The following is a 17,806-nucleotide window of genomic DNA, read 5'->3' as shown; positions in this document are numbered from 1 at the left end:
TGTTCGAAAAAGTGGACTTACATATACCAAGTCTGAGATGGCCATTTCCTGGAATATTCCATTTTCTCTGGGGTATGGTGATGTTATGTATAAGTTTGGGGGAGTGTGGGGGGCCCTGATCTTGGGGGAATACAGATGGTGGGGCTTAACCCCTGTGTATAAAAGTCTGAAGGAGAAGTTTGTGATTCACTCTTCTCTCCTGGATCTTCTGTCTTTTTTTCCGGCATGTGGGGATTCGGCATTTTGAGTCCAAACATTTTCGTAGGGAGTCATTGATATGCTACAGTATGACAAGTCAGGGGTGTAGCTACCAATATAACAGAGGTGGGAAAATGCCATCTGCAAAGGCATTTGTGTCTCAGTGGAATGAAAAAAATTATTAGCCCAAATTCAGGAACAGAAGGTCAGACTTAATTTGTTCTGTTTTTACATTGTAAGGAAAACGCTTTAAAAAAATACAACACATTTTGTCAACATTTAAGATAAAACATGCATCTTTCTACTACAGACATTGCTGAAAGTAAAGCTATTTCAAAGTTTTTTGAAGAAGAAACAAGAGTAGTTAGTAACAGCTCCAGGATTACAATGAAAGTTGAAACACCTCAGGAAGAATATGTGAGACGGTCTGTTAGTACTTGGATTGAAAACTGGAAGTTCAACTAGTTTATTTTGTTGAACATTTACAACTACTTTCAAAGAGCTAAGAGCTGCTCCGAGAACACAAATCAGATTAATTCAAGTAAAAAAGTGAAACTGAAAATACGTTCCAGAAGCTGTGCAAGACACTTGTAACTCACACTATGGCCATTCTATTTATGTGCAATTTGTTTATGTCTAACATGACTCATATGAAGAAGGCTAAAAGTGGATTCTGGGAAAAAATTCAAAACCCTTTACAGTAGCGGGTTTACTAAGATATAATAACCACTTAAAGATAGTGATACATTCAAATAGTCAAGACTAACAAGATGTAATGAAATAACTGAGATACAGAGCAAACACAAACAAACGTTAGTTTTACAGCCCCCTCCAAGGAAAACAGCACTGAGAAAGACAAAAATGATACCAAGCAAATGCAGTAATATGGACCACCTAGTACTGTATTTATGGACTGCTGAAATAAAACAAATAGAAATAAATTAGATCAGAATGTTTTTGGGGTAGCACTATGCATCTCAACTTATTTGGTCAAAAATTCTGAGCAAAGCAAAAAATAATGGGAGGAGATAAAATAAGGAGAAATATTTAAACGTTTCTGTAATTCACTTAAAAATTTAACAGTACAACAGGTTTTGCATCAACGTGCACATTTTGAACATTTGAACAATAAAAGCCATGAAACTATAATAACAGGTGTTACGGACCATCTATAAACTTTAATCAGTTTTAAACCTCAGTGATTTATCAGAAATGAAGACATGAGAGAAGGTCTGGCAGTTAGTCCAGAAGATTAAGGCTCTGAGCTATTAATGAGCTGCATCCTAGGGTGAAGGGTTTGATTCTTTCTACTTCCATTTGCCTACTGTGTGAATTTGAGCAGGTCACTTGCCCAGAAAGGGCATAAGTATGAAGCCAAGTACTCATGTGCAGCTTCTGAACAATAAGAACAGCTAGGTCATAAGCAAATCAAGTCCTAGGCAGATTAATGGATCAGAAATCCCCAGCCTGCAATCATGCCCATATCCCATTCACTGGCTGCCTTTCCCAGTTACCATAAATCACTGTTGAAACCTGTCAGTGAGCAGACTGTAGATCAGAGTGTGCACTGTATCTTTAAGAAGCATTCCAGTCTATGGGCATGTGCATATAAGTACTGAGCATGTGCAAGCAAGAGTGCCATTTTGAGTGAGCAGCCAGAGTGAGAGCAAGTATATGTGTAGCAGTCAGTCTGTTAGTTAGTTTGTTTAAGTTTAATGTTCCAACCCTCCATCCAGATGTATTTGTGTGTAATAAGTTACTTAAATGAACATCCAAGCCTCGTTGTCTTATTTGAATATACAAGACGAACAACACAGAGTATTTCTTCTTTATTTTTATATTGAATACAGACATATGGATTTAATTAAAAACTTTGCCTAAAAATTTTACAGCCATTTGATGAACAAAACAAAACAGTCTCAAACTAGAAACAGATAGCATGAGCATTTAGCCTCCAAATAGGCTTCATACCTTTTGAATGGAGGATTGCAGTGGTTATACCATTGCACAAGGGCACCCCATCTACAGACCCAGGAAACTAATGACCCATTAGCCCAATGTGCCAGCTGTACAAAGCTATGGAGAAGATAATCATGGATATAATAAATGGCATAGGTAGTGTACAAACACTGGACACTGGTTAGGTTCAGGTTTGCCAAGGGCAGATCTTGCCTGTTAAAGCTGGTGGAGTTCTTTGAGAGGGTTAGTAAAGAGCTACATGAGAGCAAGTTAGTGCTCACTGCTTCGTCTACCTGGCCAAGGCATTTGACACAATACCCCACTCAGACATTCTTAACATGCTCATTAAATTAGGCATTAACCCATATGTCACCCACTGGATAGCCAGCTGGCTCACTGACAAGACCCAAGAAGTTAAAATAGGGTAATCTACCTCCCCGAAAGGCCAGTTACTAGTGATGTCCCACATGGCTCAGTGCTGTGGCTGTTTGATATTTACTTTTCTGAAGTTAAGGCTAATGTCGAGGACCTCTAGCTGACCAAGTCTGCAGATGATTGCAAATTGGGAGCAGTCATTGATTTCCCCCAAAATACTAATATCCTCCAAGAGGGCCTGACACAGACTAATAACTGTTGCCGGAGTCATAGCCTAAAACACAGTGCTAAGAAGTGCATCATAGTATCTTTCAGCAAGATGGCCTCCCCTGCAAAACTGATACATTGATAATACACCCCCCCCCCTGAGAGTAGACCATGTAGTCAGGGACTTTGGAATACGGGGAATGTGATTTGGCATTTAACCAACATGTTTTAACTGTGGTGAGGAAATCATTACATTCTTATAAGTAAAGGTATGGCACTTAGGTCCAAATAAGACATGTCCTCTTGTAGTATGACCTCCTAAGACCTATCTTTGAATTCAATGCCCACTTCTGTATGTATCTCACCAGGCATATGCATCAATTGGAGCTTGCCAGAAATTTCTCACAAAAAGAATACAAGGGGTAGAAAATAAATCTTATCTAGATCCCCTAAATCATTGTCCTTGTAGTCAGTTTCCTAGAGGCTGTTGAAAGGCAACCTATGCCTAACCTACAAAGTTTCCCTAGATCTAGTACTAATGAATCTGTTGCACATTCAGAAAGCAACCAGCATCAAGAAACACCCAATCTAGGGACCAAAACCTCGCCAGCAACACAAATAGGACATGCCAGAGGGGCAGTTATGTGTCTCAGAAGCTCCTTCTTCTCTGAAACAGGATTCTCATCCATGAGAAGCAGAGTTATTCCCTGCATTTGTTCAAGCAGAAACTGGTTCAGTGGATGGGGACTGCAAATATACCCCTGGTCTGCAACCCATGTCTCTACTAGAGACAGAAAGCTTGTAATTGTTCGTCTTCCTAAGAATACACACCCTACACAAAACATTTGGGAAACATTACCTATCAAATTTTATTTTGGGGAGCTTGGTTAGGCTTAAAATAGCCCCTTGGGCATTAGCTTAGTATTCCAATCTGATATTATGATGCTATGAACAGTAAACTTCTCTTACTTTGAAACTCACTTTTATTGAAAAGGTATATAGCAGTCCATTAAACTGCAACAGATGTGCAGAGATTCATAGTCAAATGACATATAGTGAATAAGTAATTAGGGGCTATCTGAAGGGTGCAGGAATTCAAAAGACGAATGTGTAATGAATTTACTAACAGCTTGGGACAGCCTGCTGGACAGAAGTATCCCTTTTTAGGGGTAGCCCTGCACTGTTTGGTGAATTAACTTGGTCAGACTCACATCAGACAAACAAAAGCTGAGGGAATCAAACCCTGCACTACAGGAAGCAGCTCATTAACATCTCATAGCCTTAACTCATCTGAACTAAGTACCAAACTTGTAGTCCAACACATTACATTTCACATCCTTGTGCCTGCAAAAAAAAGCTAAATTAGAAATTCAATCATAGCTAATATTTTATCAATGAACTCATACTTCATGCTGTGCAATTTATTCACAGCCAAATAAGCACAATGTTAACAGTTAACAAAACAAGTACATCAAGGATCATAACCATGTTCATGTGATGAAGCCCCTTTTTACTGAAATTGATTCCTTCTTTTACACCCTGACTACTCCGGGATGCAGGCTATATGCACACACACACACACACACACACACACACACACACACACACACACACACACACACACACACACACACACACACACACACACACACACACACACACCAATTACAGCCCCTTGACTACTGCATGCATTCAGATATTTGCTTGCAATAAAATAAATGAACAAATACTTAAATAATGACAGAGGAGTGTATTTCAGCTCACTGTAGGAAAAATCACATAGTGTATTTCATTGTAGCCTCCACACCCTCCCATCCTGTTGGTTCAAGATTCAGAGAAAAAGACCCAACAGTTAGGAACAGATTTTAAATATTTCTTTTATATACTTAGAAAGCTGAATTAGCAGACCTTTTCTGAAGGATAACAAGTCTGAAACTCACATGCCTGCAATTATTTAGTAACTGTGTCCACAACAATTTGCCAGAACGCCACAAGTTTTACAAGGAACAGAGCAAAATAACTACCAATTTATTTACTCAAGCATTCCGGACATAGCCAAAAATAATTGGGGAGGGGGTGAGAGGGGGAGAACAAAGGTCCCAAAAGGGACAGATTTTTAAATACTATTTTTTATTTATTAACCAGATAAACCCACCAGAGAATGTGCCCCTTTCCAGGGGTGACCCAGAAGTACTGTCTGTTTAAGTGACTTGCTCACTGTCACACCATAGGCAAATAGAGATGGGAGGATTCAAACCCTGTACTTTTGACTACAGGAAGCAGTTCATTAACAGCTCAGAGCCTTAAATGCCAATCAACTGTAATTTACCTAAAAGGTTAACTGAGCAACAATAGATGTTGCATGGACATGCAATATGCAGCCTGCATCTTCTAAATAATGAGAACTATAAAACTCTAACAAATGATTCAGTGATTTACCAAAATAAATAAATAAAAGAAGTTATTGGAGCTCTGTCAGTTGATATGGAGGGTTAAGGTTCTAAGCTCTTAATGAGCTGCCTAATGTAGTTAAGGGTACAGGGTTGGAGTCTTTCAACATATTGTGTAACTCTGCTCTTCTACTGAAAAATTACAGTAATTTGGGCATATGCACACACACACACAAATGCTGTAGATATAGCCGGGTCAATACTGAATCAGCAAACGCTTAAAAAAGTTAAAAGCGAATGCTGACTCATCGACCCTATGTAAGTGAAAGCTTACAATCCTGAACACCCGGAACAGCAATTTTTTTCCCGGAGTTGGTGTATTTAAGTGGAGGGGGGTGTGGGAAGCAAAGCTCCCCACATTACATATTGTTTTAAGATTTTTTTTTTTTTTTTTGGTGGAACAGCGATTTTTTCCCCTTTGAAAAAAAATCGCTGTTCCGAGTGTTCGGGATTGTAAGTTTTCACTTAAATAGGGTCGATGAATCAGCGTTCGCTTTTTTTAAGCATTCGCTGATTCAATATTGACCCGATATAGTCAACCTACTATTCTGTGAAAACTTCATTCCTTTGTCCACCACCATCAGTAAATCAGGACATTCCCAGTACCTGCCTCTTCCCCTTATCTCTAGGGAAAAGGTCATCACTGCCCTCTCAAAGACAAAAAATACAGCCTCCATAGGACCTGATAACATCTCAGGCTGCATCCTACATGAACTCAGGCATGAACTTGCAGCACCATTTGTCACCTTATTCAACCAAAGCCGGAGTACTGTCTTTGACCCAGCTGACTGGAGGATAGCCAATGTCATCCCTTTACACAAAGGTGGAGCATCCACTGATCCGGGAAATTATAGACCCATCAGACTAACTAGCCTGATCTGCAAGGCCATGGAATGGATTATCATGGACCTCATTAACAGGGACATTGGCAACCTCCAAACACTCGACCCCACACAGTTTGGCATTGTCATGGGGAAGTCATGTCTGTTAAATCTGGTCGACACCTAAGCCATGGATAAGGGGAAGACGGTGCACACTGCCTACCTTGACCTGGCCAAAGTCTTTGACATTATCCCCACTCAGGCATAATAGATAAACTCTCTCAACTAGGCATCAATCTGTATGTTACCAAATGGGTAGCAAACTGGCTCACTGATAGAACCCACCTAATTAAAATAGGGGAAGCCACCTCAAGCAGTAGACCCATAATGAGCGGTGTACCCCAGGGATTGCTTTTGGGGCCTCTGTTATTTGGGATATACTTCTCTGAGGTGCAGACCAAAACCAGTAGGCTATGGCTGACCAAGTTTGCAGATGACTGAAAGCTGGGTATGGTCATCAATTCCCCAAGTGATGTGGATGTCCTCCAAGAGGGTCTCATGCAAACAAATGACTGGTGCCAGAAACACAATCTCAAGTTTAATGCCAAAAAATGCATCATCAACCCCTTTGAGGAGAGTGATGACCCCACATATTATCACATTAATAACAACGTCCTAAGCACGCAATTAGTTGTATAAGATTTGGGCACCCAAGTTGATAGCAACCTAACTTTTGACCACCATGTTGTTTCCGTTGTACAGAAAGCTTTCTACATGGCCCATCTCATAAGTAAGGGTATCTCATCCAGAGAGAAGGAGGTCATACCATTCCTGTATTCTTCCCTTATAAGGGCCAGTTATTGAGTACAGCTCCCCCTTCGGCATGTACCTCACAAAGCACACGCAGTAGCTGGAAAGACCACAGAGGTTCCTTACCAGGAGAATCCAGGGCCTCAAACATCTACCCTACACAGATAGGCCAAAAGCCCTGTCCCTCTTCTAAGTTTCATACAGACTCCTCAGAGGCCCTGCCTTGATGGGACTGCTGCATATCCACAAGTCAAGCGCCACTTTAGTAACCCACACGTGCAACCTCAACCTGGTCTGTGACATCAATAGGACTTGTTGGTGGGACAGATTTGTGTCCCAGAGACTCCTCAATCTGAGGAATAGACTCCCTCTCCATGTCAAGCAGAGTACCTCATTATCCCTTTTTAAGCTCTCCTCCAAAAAAAGGAAGCCAATCTGGTGGTCCCCTGCCATAAACAAACTTTACAACAAAAGGAAGAAACTGTTGCAGAAAAGAGGAAAATCCCAGGATGCAAAAAACTCCCTTACCAGCCTCAAGTAAGAAGCTGATATTCCTCATAAAATCCTCCAAAGCTAGTTACAAACATAAAATTTCCAAAGATTCCAAAGACAACCACGAGGCATTCTATGACTATGTCAAGAATCGAAATGGCAATGCTCGGATATGCTCTGAGCTACAACAGAATGGCATTAAATATACTGATCCCAAGGATATTGTCAATATCCTGACAGATCAATTCAGTGCCAACTTCACCCCCCTGTCACCCCCTAAACGGCCCATCTCAATACCAGAAGATTGCCAAATTCCAGTAATAATGGCCACACAGGTAAATAATGCACTCTCCAAAGCTAAGACTACAGCATCCATGGGACCAGATGACATCTCGGGCTGTGTATTACATGAACTACAAAAAGAACTGGCACCTCACCTAAGTGTCATGTTTAATCATAGCCTCACACTCAGGTTTCATGCCCACTGAGTGGTACACAGCTACAATTATCCCACTCCACAAGGGGGGGATCCACCTTGGATCCCGGGAACTACTGCCCCATCAGTCTGACGAGCCTGATCTGCAAGGCCATGGAACGTATTATCATGGAACTTATAAACAAAGACATTGGCAACCTTCAAACACTGGACCCCTCCCAGTTTATGTTAGTGAAGGGCTGATCTTGTCTCCTGAACCCGATTGACTTCTTTGCATCAGTTTCCAGAGCCGTGGACAAGGGTAAGGTGGTCCACACAGCCTATCTGGACTTCGCCAAGGCCTTTGACACCATCCCCCACTCTGGAAACATAGATAGACTTACTAAGCTGGGCATTAATCCCTACATCCCTCGATGGGTTGCCAACTGGCTTACTGACAGAACCCACACTGTAAAAGTAGCCGACTCCAAATCCAGCTCCAGACAAATGACAAGTGGAGTACCTCAGGGTTCAGTCCTGGGGCTGCTCTTGTTTGGCATCTACTTCTCTGAAGTACGGGCCAACACTAAGGGACTCTGGCTAACAAAGTTTGCAGATGAATGCAAACTGGGAGCCATTATTGAATCCCCAAATGATGTGGATACTCTACAAAAGGGCCTTACAGAAACAGATGCTTGGTGCCAGAGCCGTGGGCTCAAGCTCAATGCCAAAAAATGTATAGTTATCCCCTTTGGGAAAAAACATATACCCATGAATTACCACATAGGTGGCAGTACACTCAACACTGAAAGTGCGATAAGAGGTTTAGGGACACAGGTGGATGGACAGTGGTCTCACCTTCGATAAACACATCGCCACAACAGTCAAGAAATCCTTCTGTGTGGCACACCTCATCACTAAGGGCTTTTCATCCAGGAAAAAGGAGGTCATTTTCCCACCGTACTCATCCCTCATTAGACCCATTATAGAATACAATGCCCCATTTGGTATGTACCTCTCAAGACCTCTGCAACAACTGGAAAGGCCGCAGAAATACCTCACTAAAAGAATCACAAGCCTAAAGCAGAAGGCCTACACTGACCGCCTTAAAAATCTCCAGCTATACTCTGTCGCATATCGTCTACTCAGAGGTGATCTCTGCTTAACATATAAGGCCATGTCAAACCCAGAGCTGTTGGACATGCTACACTTAAAGAAATCCCAATCCCTCAGAGCCACACTCTCCAGGGATCTGGAGGGATAAGTTCTTGACCCAGAGACTCCCCAGACTCTGGAATAGACTGCCCATACATGTCAAGCAGAACATCTCTTTGGCCCTCTTCAAAAGGAACTTTGATGATTGGATGGGAGAAAGAAAATTCACCCCGGGGATCACGTCAGTCGCCCTGCTAGACAGGGGTCCAGGGAAGTAAATAGTGTGGGAAGAAATAGCCAGGGAATTATTATGGCTAGGCTTGTATAGACCCTAGGGCCAATAGCCTAGTACCAACCTATGAACCTGGATAATGAGATAAGAAACAGAAAATACACCCCTGGGATTCCATCTTTGTCCCTGCTGGACAAGGGTTTTGGATGCTGACTTGTCTAAACATGGGCTAAACTCTTGGCTAGGCTTATCAGGGCCCCAAGGCCAATAGCCTAGAAACTTCTTATGATCCTGTGAAATCACGTGACACACCCCATACACAAATATTAAAGTGACAATGCTTCAATAATAACTGAAACAGACACATGTACATTTAAATATATGTACAAAAGTAGAGTTAAAAATATATATACATATATAAAAAATTTCATGTAACAATCAGCTTCTTTTTTAAAATAGGTTTAATACTAATGTGAGCATTCAAGCCTGGTTGTATGTCAGCCAGCAAATGTAGAATCGAGTTATACTTGCATACTTCTAATTTATTATTTATATTTCCTCCTCTCCAGTTCTTGTATATAATTTGAATTACTCTAAAACTAAATTCATGATCCACACCCCTATCCATAATCGTGTTGCATTAAATAAAAGTCTTAAAAGGAGCTTTCACAGCATATATTTCTTCAGTTGTAACAGAGTGTGGATCATTTGGTTTGTCTTGTTGCCATTTTTATTTTATTAGTACATTTAGATACATCAGCTTCCGAGCCCCCCCCCCCCCCCGCCAAGCCTTTCTGTGTTGGAGGGAAGCCTTCTGGCTTATCAGTGGGAGTGGTAAGCATTAGATAGCCTATCTACCACAAGAGGAGTGGTTCCTGGCCCAGAAATTGTAGCTACTGGCCATTTGGGCAGTTTTTTCCTCATCTCTTTCAACTTTATGGTTTAAAAGCCGCACTTGCACTGTTTCCCACCTTTCCTGTTACTAGCCTAGTCCAGATACAGAGTTGCTGTATCCAGGACTGTTGGAAAGCTTCTGAGCCTCCCCAAGCCTTTCTGTGTCGGAGGGAAGACTTCTAGCTTATCAGTGGGAGTGGAAAGCACTAGGTAGCCTATCTACCACAACAGGAGTGGTTCTGGCCCAGAAATTGTAGTTTATTGGCCATTTGGGCAGTTTTTTTATCTCTCTCAACTTTCTGGTTTTAAAGCCCATGTTTGTGCTTGATCCCCACTTTTCGCGTAACTAGTCTAGTCCGGGTACAGATTTGCTCTATCCAGGACCGTTTGTAAGCTTCTGAGCCCCCCAAGCCTTTGTGTTGGAGTGCAGCCTTCTAGCTTATCAGTGGGAGTGGTAAGTACTAGGTAGCCTGTCTACCACAAGAGGAGTGGTTCTTGGCCCAGGAATTGTAGTTTATTGATCATTCGGGAAGTTGTCTATCTCTTTCAACTTTCTGGTTTAAAAGACCACATCTGCGCTTGTTTCCCATCTTTCCTGTAACTAACCTATTGGAAAGCACTAGAAAGCCTTAAACTGATACAAGCCTTCTAGCTTAAAAGAGAGATTTTGGAGTGATTGAGTATCAGTTTTCTGTATTTTCTTGCTGTACTTAACTGTTTTCCGCCTAAACGCTGATTTTTCCAGCACTTATTATGATTTAAAAGTTTTTTTTTACATATTGTACTTATTTGACTGCCTGCACTTTTAAAAAGTTGTTTTTTGTTTAAATATATTGTTTAACTGTTGCAGGCTACACACTAAAGTGCGATAGCCTTTTCTGATCGCTTATAGTCATTTAAAGCTGTTTTAAGTGTACTTTTTACTGTTTTTGCCTCATCTTTTCAAAAAAACAAAAATAATTTCTTGTTTCCTGCCTTTCTAAGCTAGTATAGTCCAGTTTTCAGGCTAGTGCTAAATTCAGGGCTGTGTTACAAGTTTCTGAGTTGCCCATACCTTACTTGGATAGAGGGAAGTTTCTCTGTTCACCTGTGAGAGAGGGGAACTTTGAGCAGCCATCTGTCCCTTGAGGAGTGGTTCCAGCCCAGAAGTTAGTAGTTTAAAAACTGTGTTTGCACAGATTAGTGTGCCGGGCAGCACCGATTAGCTAGCGCTAAATTATTCCCAGCTCCACTAAGTGTCCTCTTCAGTTTTTCACTTGAAACTAGTCTAACTCTCAACCTAAGCACTCCAAAAGAATCCTACAGTCCAGCACTTGCTCAGACCTAATAGCAAGCACTAATATACCACGACACTTGACTGCCCAGCAAGACAAGGCTCTTTATCCACCCCTCACCAACCAAGCGACTAAGCAGCTCACCCTACTATTCAGGCATGACCAAAGGGCAACTTCAGGTGTACTCTCCAGTCCAGCTGGTGAATCTGAGTATCCTAAGGCAATGTTACAACTGCCTCATATACACAGACAGCCCTCTCCTCCTACCACAAAACACTAACATATGCGAGAGATGCAATTATACAGCCAAACTGGAGGCTAAGGTCTCTCCACCCAAGACTAGAACCAAGACTGGAACAGACAGTCATGAGGAGGAGGTTAACACTTGCACCACACCTCCAGCCTCACATAGACCTACTAAACCAGCACTGGCAAAAAATACACATAAATACATGAAATCATACTTAGAGGCTCTAAATAAAAACCCGCAAAAGCATCAGAGAGCTCCAAAGCAGACACCCACAAAACCTGCACCTCCCGTCACAAACCAGACAACACATAAAACACAAAATCAATGTGCCGCACAATCACAGCCCTTAAGGCGAAATAACATACCTAACACGCTAGTAATAGGTGACTCAATAGTCAGGCACACTGATGCCCCACTCACTAGGCTGGACAAGGAGAAGGTTACTGTTAGCTGCTTAGTGGGAGCCAGAATCCGCCACATAATACAAGCACTCAGGTCACTCCAGAACACGTACAAATATGACTGTCATTGTTCATGTTGGTGTGAATGACCTGAGACGTACCTCCCTGGACTACATGAAAAGAGACATGGAAGAGCTCTCTGATCATGTAGCCCAGGCGGGTATGACCCTGACCCTGAGTAGCATCCTGCCCTCACCAAGAATGATACCAAAGTATAAAGATAAAATTATCAATTTCAACAATTGGCTAAGCTTCTGGTGTCATTCAAAGGGGATCCAGTGTCTGTCAGCCTGGGATGACATGCTTGACAAGCCGCATTGCTTCACAAGAGATGGCTTGCACCTGTCATCCCTTGCCTTTCGAATACTGGCCAAAGCTCTTGCTGCCCCCATAGTGCCTTTTTAGGCAAGGCTCAAAATTCAAACCCACCACCGTAAACAGCACAAGTAACAAAATGAGGGTTATGTTACTCAACACCAGGAGTTTAAATCTTAAAATGCATGCGCTCAAAGCACTCCTAAGTATGGAGAACGTCGACATCTGTGCAGTAACTGAAACCTGGTTCAAGGCTCCAGAGAGCACTCCAGCACTACTGGGCTACAACTCATACCACACATTTCAGCCACAGGCCACGGACCGAAACACAAAAGGAGGAGGTGTATCCATATTCATCAAGGATACCCACACCTCCAGGTTAGTGGCGCAGAATGATACCTCTGAGATCATCCACGTGCAACTAACATCAGGCAAATCTGCACTGCAAATTTTGGCCTGCTACAGATCACCCTCCATGACCCAGGACCACCACTCCACCTTTCTGGAGACACTGGAAAATATGAAGGTCCTACCAAACACCCTGATACTGGGTGATTTCAATTACCCTACCATTAACTGGAAAAACTAGTTGAGTATAAACTCTCAGGCTCAGCGCTTCCTGGAATTTATCAACTCAAATGCCCTGGATCAGCTGGTAAACTCCCTTACCAGAGGCCACAGCATATTGGACCTGGTCATCACCAACATAGGCGACATGTGTTCCATATCGGAGGTCAACCCATCACTGGTTAGATCAGACCATAAACTAATCACCCTGGATGTCCACACCCCCCCCCCCCACCACCACCCCCAACCAAGGAAACCACAGTGAAAAACTTTTCTAAATCAAACTTCACCTTACTTAAGGCAGAGGTGGTAAGTTTCACAGCCCCCATGCTAAAGAATAACACTGCCCAAGATGCAGAATCCTTTACAATTGCACTCTATGAGCACCTACAAGGATGCATGGATCGTGCCATCCCTAGCAAAACCAAGACTCACTCCCCTAAGAGAAGGAAGCCTGTCTGGTGGACCCCTGTCATAAACAGGTTATACAACAGAGGAAACTAGTTCAGAAAAAAAGCAAATCCCAAGAAGGAAAGACATCCCTGATCAATATCAGTAAGAAACTAAAGTCCCTCATAAAATCATCCAAGGCTAACTTCAAAAGAAAAATATCCAAGGATTCGAAAGATAACCACAAAGCCTTCTTTAGCTATGTCAAGAATCTAAGTGGCAACTCACAGATATGCATTGAACTAGTGCAAAATAGCACAAAAATATACTGAACCTACTGATATTGCCAACATCCTGGCAGATAGATTCAGTGCAAACTTCACCTCCCTCTCACCTTCAAAAGGGGCCACAACAATACCGGAAAAGTGTAGTGTCCCGGAAATCACAGAAGCAAAGGTGAAAACAGCCCTTTCAAAAGCCAAAAACACAACATCAATGGGGCCAGATGGTGTCCCAGGCTGCGTCTTGCATGAACTACAGAATGAACTAACCTCCCACCTAAACACACTGCTCAACCTCAGCCTCTCCACAGGCTATGTACCCATAGAATGACGCACAGCAGCAGTTATTCCACTCCACAAAGGAGGGGCCACAACTAACCCTGGTAACTATTGCCCCATAAGCCTGACTAGCCTGGTCTGCAAGGCTATGGAGCGCATCATCATGGAACTCATTAGCAAAGTCATTGGGAACCACCAAACACTTGACCCGACCCAGTTTGGCTTTGTTAAGGGCAGATCATGCCTACTAAACCTGGTTGACTTCTTCGAGACAGTCACCAAGGTCATAGACGAGGGAAAGGTGGTTCACACAGCCTACCTTGATCTCGCCAAGGCGTTCAACACCATTCCTCATTTGGGTATTATAGAAAAACTCACCAGCCTGAACATAAACCCCTACATCACAAGATGAGTTGCCAACTGGCTTACAGACAGAACTCACACGGTAAGAATAGCGGCCTCCAGGTCCGACTCTAAACCAGTCACAAGTGGTGTCCCGCAAGGCTCGGTTCTGGGACCTCTACTGTTTGGCATATATTTCTCAGAAGTACAGGCAAACACAGGACTGTAGCTAACCAAGTTCTCCGATGACTGCAAACTGGGAGCCATAATCGACTCTCTGGCTGACATGGACATCCTTCAAAAAGGCCTTACTGAGACAGACACTTGGTGTCAAAGTCATGGCCTCAAGCTAAATGCCAAAAAATGCATAGTCATCCCATTTGGGAAAAACAAAACACCCACGAATTGCCATATAGGCGGCAGCCCCCTTAATACAGAAGAGGTAATAAGAAATCTGGGGACCCAGGTAGATAGTAATCTCTCCTTTGACAATCATATTGCAAAAGTAGTTAGGAAATCCTTCTATATGGCCCATCTAATTACTAAGGAGTTCGCATCTAGAAATAAAGAGGTTATAGTGCCCCTCTATTCGTCACTCATCAGACCCATCATAAAGCACAATGCCCCATTTGGGATGTACCTCACAAGACACTTCCAACAGCTGGAAAGACCACAAAAGTACCTCACCAAGAGGATCACTGGCATCAAACATATGTCCTATGCAGCCTGACTGAAAAACTCCTGCTGTACTCAGTGGCATATCGCTTACTCAGAGGTGATCTCTGCCTGACGTACAAAGCCATGTCCAACTCAGAATTGATGGAGATGCTCCACCTAAAGAAATCCAAGTCGCTGCGAGCCACGTGCTCTAGTGAGCTAAACCTTGCCACAACAATGAATAGAACATGCTGGAGGGATAGATTCCTGTCACAGAGACTCCCCATGCTTTGGAACAAAATTCCTAACAACATTAGGCAGAGCCCCTCACTAATACTCTTCAAGAGAAGCCTTGACGAGTGGATGGGTAACAGAAAATACACCCCTGGGATCACTTCATTGGCTCTGCTTGACAGAGGCTCAGTTAATTAATCAATGGGGCGGCGAAAGCCGACACACTCTGGCTAGGCTTATAAATGCCCTTGGGCAGATAGCCTAGTACCTACCTATGAACCTATAAACCTATAAACCTATAACCAATACAATCAAAAGGATTAAGCCTGCACTTTAGCATAGAGTGATAAGGCCCTGATTATAGTCAAGGTGAACCAAGTTTTACTTGTGGCTCAGACACCTGACAGTGCAGGCAGTTTGGATGGGTGAGCCCATATGTAGGGGAGTGACAGTGGCTCCCACCCAGCTTGCACCACTACCTAATGACAGGACCTTGGCTGAAGAAGAGGTGCCAGCCATGATGCAGGGAGTTTGTTCCTAGGAAGACATGGGTGTGGCTGCTCAAACCAGTGAAGGCAGCTCCTGTTGGCACATGTGGGGGAACAATCATACATGGAAGAAGGGACATATATAGCCATTGCAGTGCTCTCATCCCCTCCAGGAATAGGATTGTGTCTAAAAATTAAATTAATTCTCATTGCTTGGATACTGCTTGAGGAGGGTCTTAATAGGCAGCAGACATGGGGAAAAAATGACTCACACAAAATTCAAACAATGACATTTATCTTAGTGGATGCAGAAGTTATAGGCCAGGACAGCCCACAGCTTCTCTGCCTCCTTCCTTTGCTATCATTCGATCACCCTTCCTTTCATTTTGACTGCCTTTTTCATGCATATGCTCTGCCACACTAAACTGCAGCCACTGATAGGAACCCTATCTCTTCACCACCTTTCCTTTGCAGTAGTATTTCTGCATGTCCTCCGACTTACACCTGTCAGGTTTCTATTTCCCCCTCCAGTCGTACTAATTTTCCTCCTTCATTTCAGGCCATTATGTACTCTACTTGGCTGGCATTTTCTTTATGGCTATTATGTTTTAACATCCCTCTCCCTTCTCCTGCTTGTACCTATTGAGAGCTTACACCCCACCATCCATCGTAGTTTATGTCCATACTGCTCAGACTCTTAATGCAAGACATCTGGACAAAGCTTGACAGAATGGAGGGCAAAGGTCCACAAATATGAACAGATTTTTAAAGATCGCTCTTATAAACTTAGAAAGTTGCTAGAATAACATGATTTGTCTTAGCATGATGTATTTCATTATTTAGTGATTTCAATCCTCAGATCGTACCAGTGATTTGCCAGAAAATCATAAATTTCTTGAAGAACACATCAAACGTATGAGGCAAAAATCTGGACATTCTGCAAAAATCTGGACAGTTGAGGGGTATTATACCTTTCATTCTGTTCAACATGTTTATTGCTCTGTTTTGTGGTGCTTGTAAACTTGCAACGTCCTTAACAGGATAGAATCTTTAAATGGACAAAGTACTACAGGTGTGGCCTTATAATCAGTACGGAGGGCAAAAGCACCTTGTTTCTTTAACCAATGCATGTAGGACTGTAATCGCCCACTTGGTAGCATTTGGTTATTTTTATCCTTAGGCTAGCTGAAGATGACACCCAGTGCAATGTTGCGTTCCCTAGGTTCTAGCCTGCTTTCAACACCACTAGTGTTACATGTGCCATAGAATATACTTTCCTAGAACTATGGTCACTGGAAGCACATCATCATATTGGGCCAAAGCTACCACTGAATGACCAGTCTAGTAACAAACTAAGTGTAAAACTACTGAACGTCTATTTGAAGAATTCAACTGTCAAAAGCACAGAGTTTGAGACATGAATGTGAGTTTAGTAAAAACAACTGCGCCTTTGACCCAACACATTTCATTCACAGGACTTATTGGCCAAATGTCACACACTGTAATTATGAATCCTATTTTATTTTATTTTTTTAATTAATTCCAAATGCAGTGCTTGCCTTAGACAAAGACTTGTATACTTGATTTAATGTCGCAGTAATGTCAAGGGCACTCTGTTCTCATTTAATTCTGCTCATTTCAAATCAAGCTTTCTAAAAAGGTCATTTTCCATAGTTCTGAGTTGTGTGTCTGCTGCAATTTAATAAAGATATTGATGTATTAACTTTGGAATTCTGAGCAGTGACCTCTGCCATGAATGTTTTCAATGGAGTTCATTAGACATAGGCAATATTTTTACACAAATCAAAGTGGTTCATCATAGGATCCCATCCTTTCTAATTTAATGCAAAGCATTAGTAACAGATTAACTTTAGAGATGTCAAACAGTTCATTAGCAGCTATAAATGATGTCAACATTGTTAACGTGCTTAGATCTACCACATGGGTTTACTTAGCAGACAAATGTTTTATTTACACTGCCTTACCAAGTAGCATGATAACTGGCAATAAAGTTTAGTAACTCTGTAACTATTTATCATGTGTCATATTATAACCAGACGCTGCAGTTTGAACAGATTTAAGCACTCTGATTATGTGCTAGTGATGTCTCCTTGTCAGTGTTCTTGTATGTTCCACTGCTTTGAATTAGTATATTTTTTACTTTGAAAAGGATTATATTTAAGTTCTTTGTTGTTTTGCTGTTGGAGGGAGGCAATTTGAGAAAATCATTAAACAAGTATATGTCAGTGTGAAATATTGT

Source organism: Protopterus annectens, chromosome 12.part0, assembly GCF_019279795.1.
Source record: "Protopterus annectens isolate FY-2018-M chromosome 12.part0, PAN1.0, whole genome shotgun sequence".
NCBI classification, from domain to species: Eukaryota; Metazoa; Chordata; order Ceratodontiformes; family Protopteridae; genus Protopterus; species Protopterus annectens.
The sequence above is the reverse complement of the archived record's forward strand: the minus strand, read 5'-3'. Positions refer to the sequence as shown.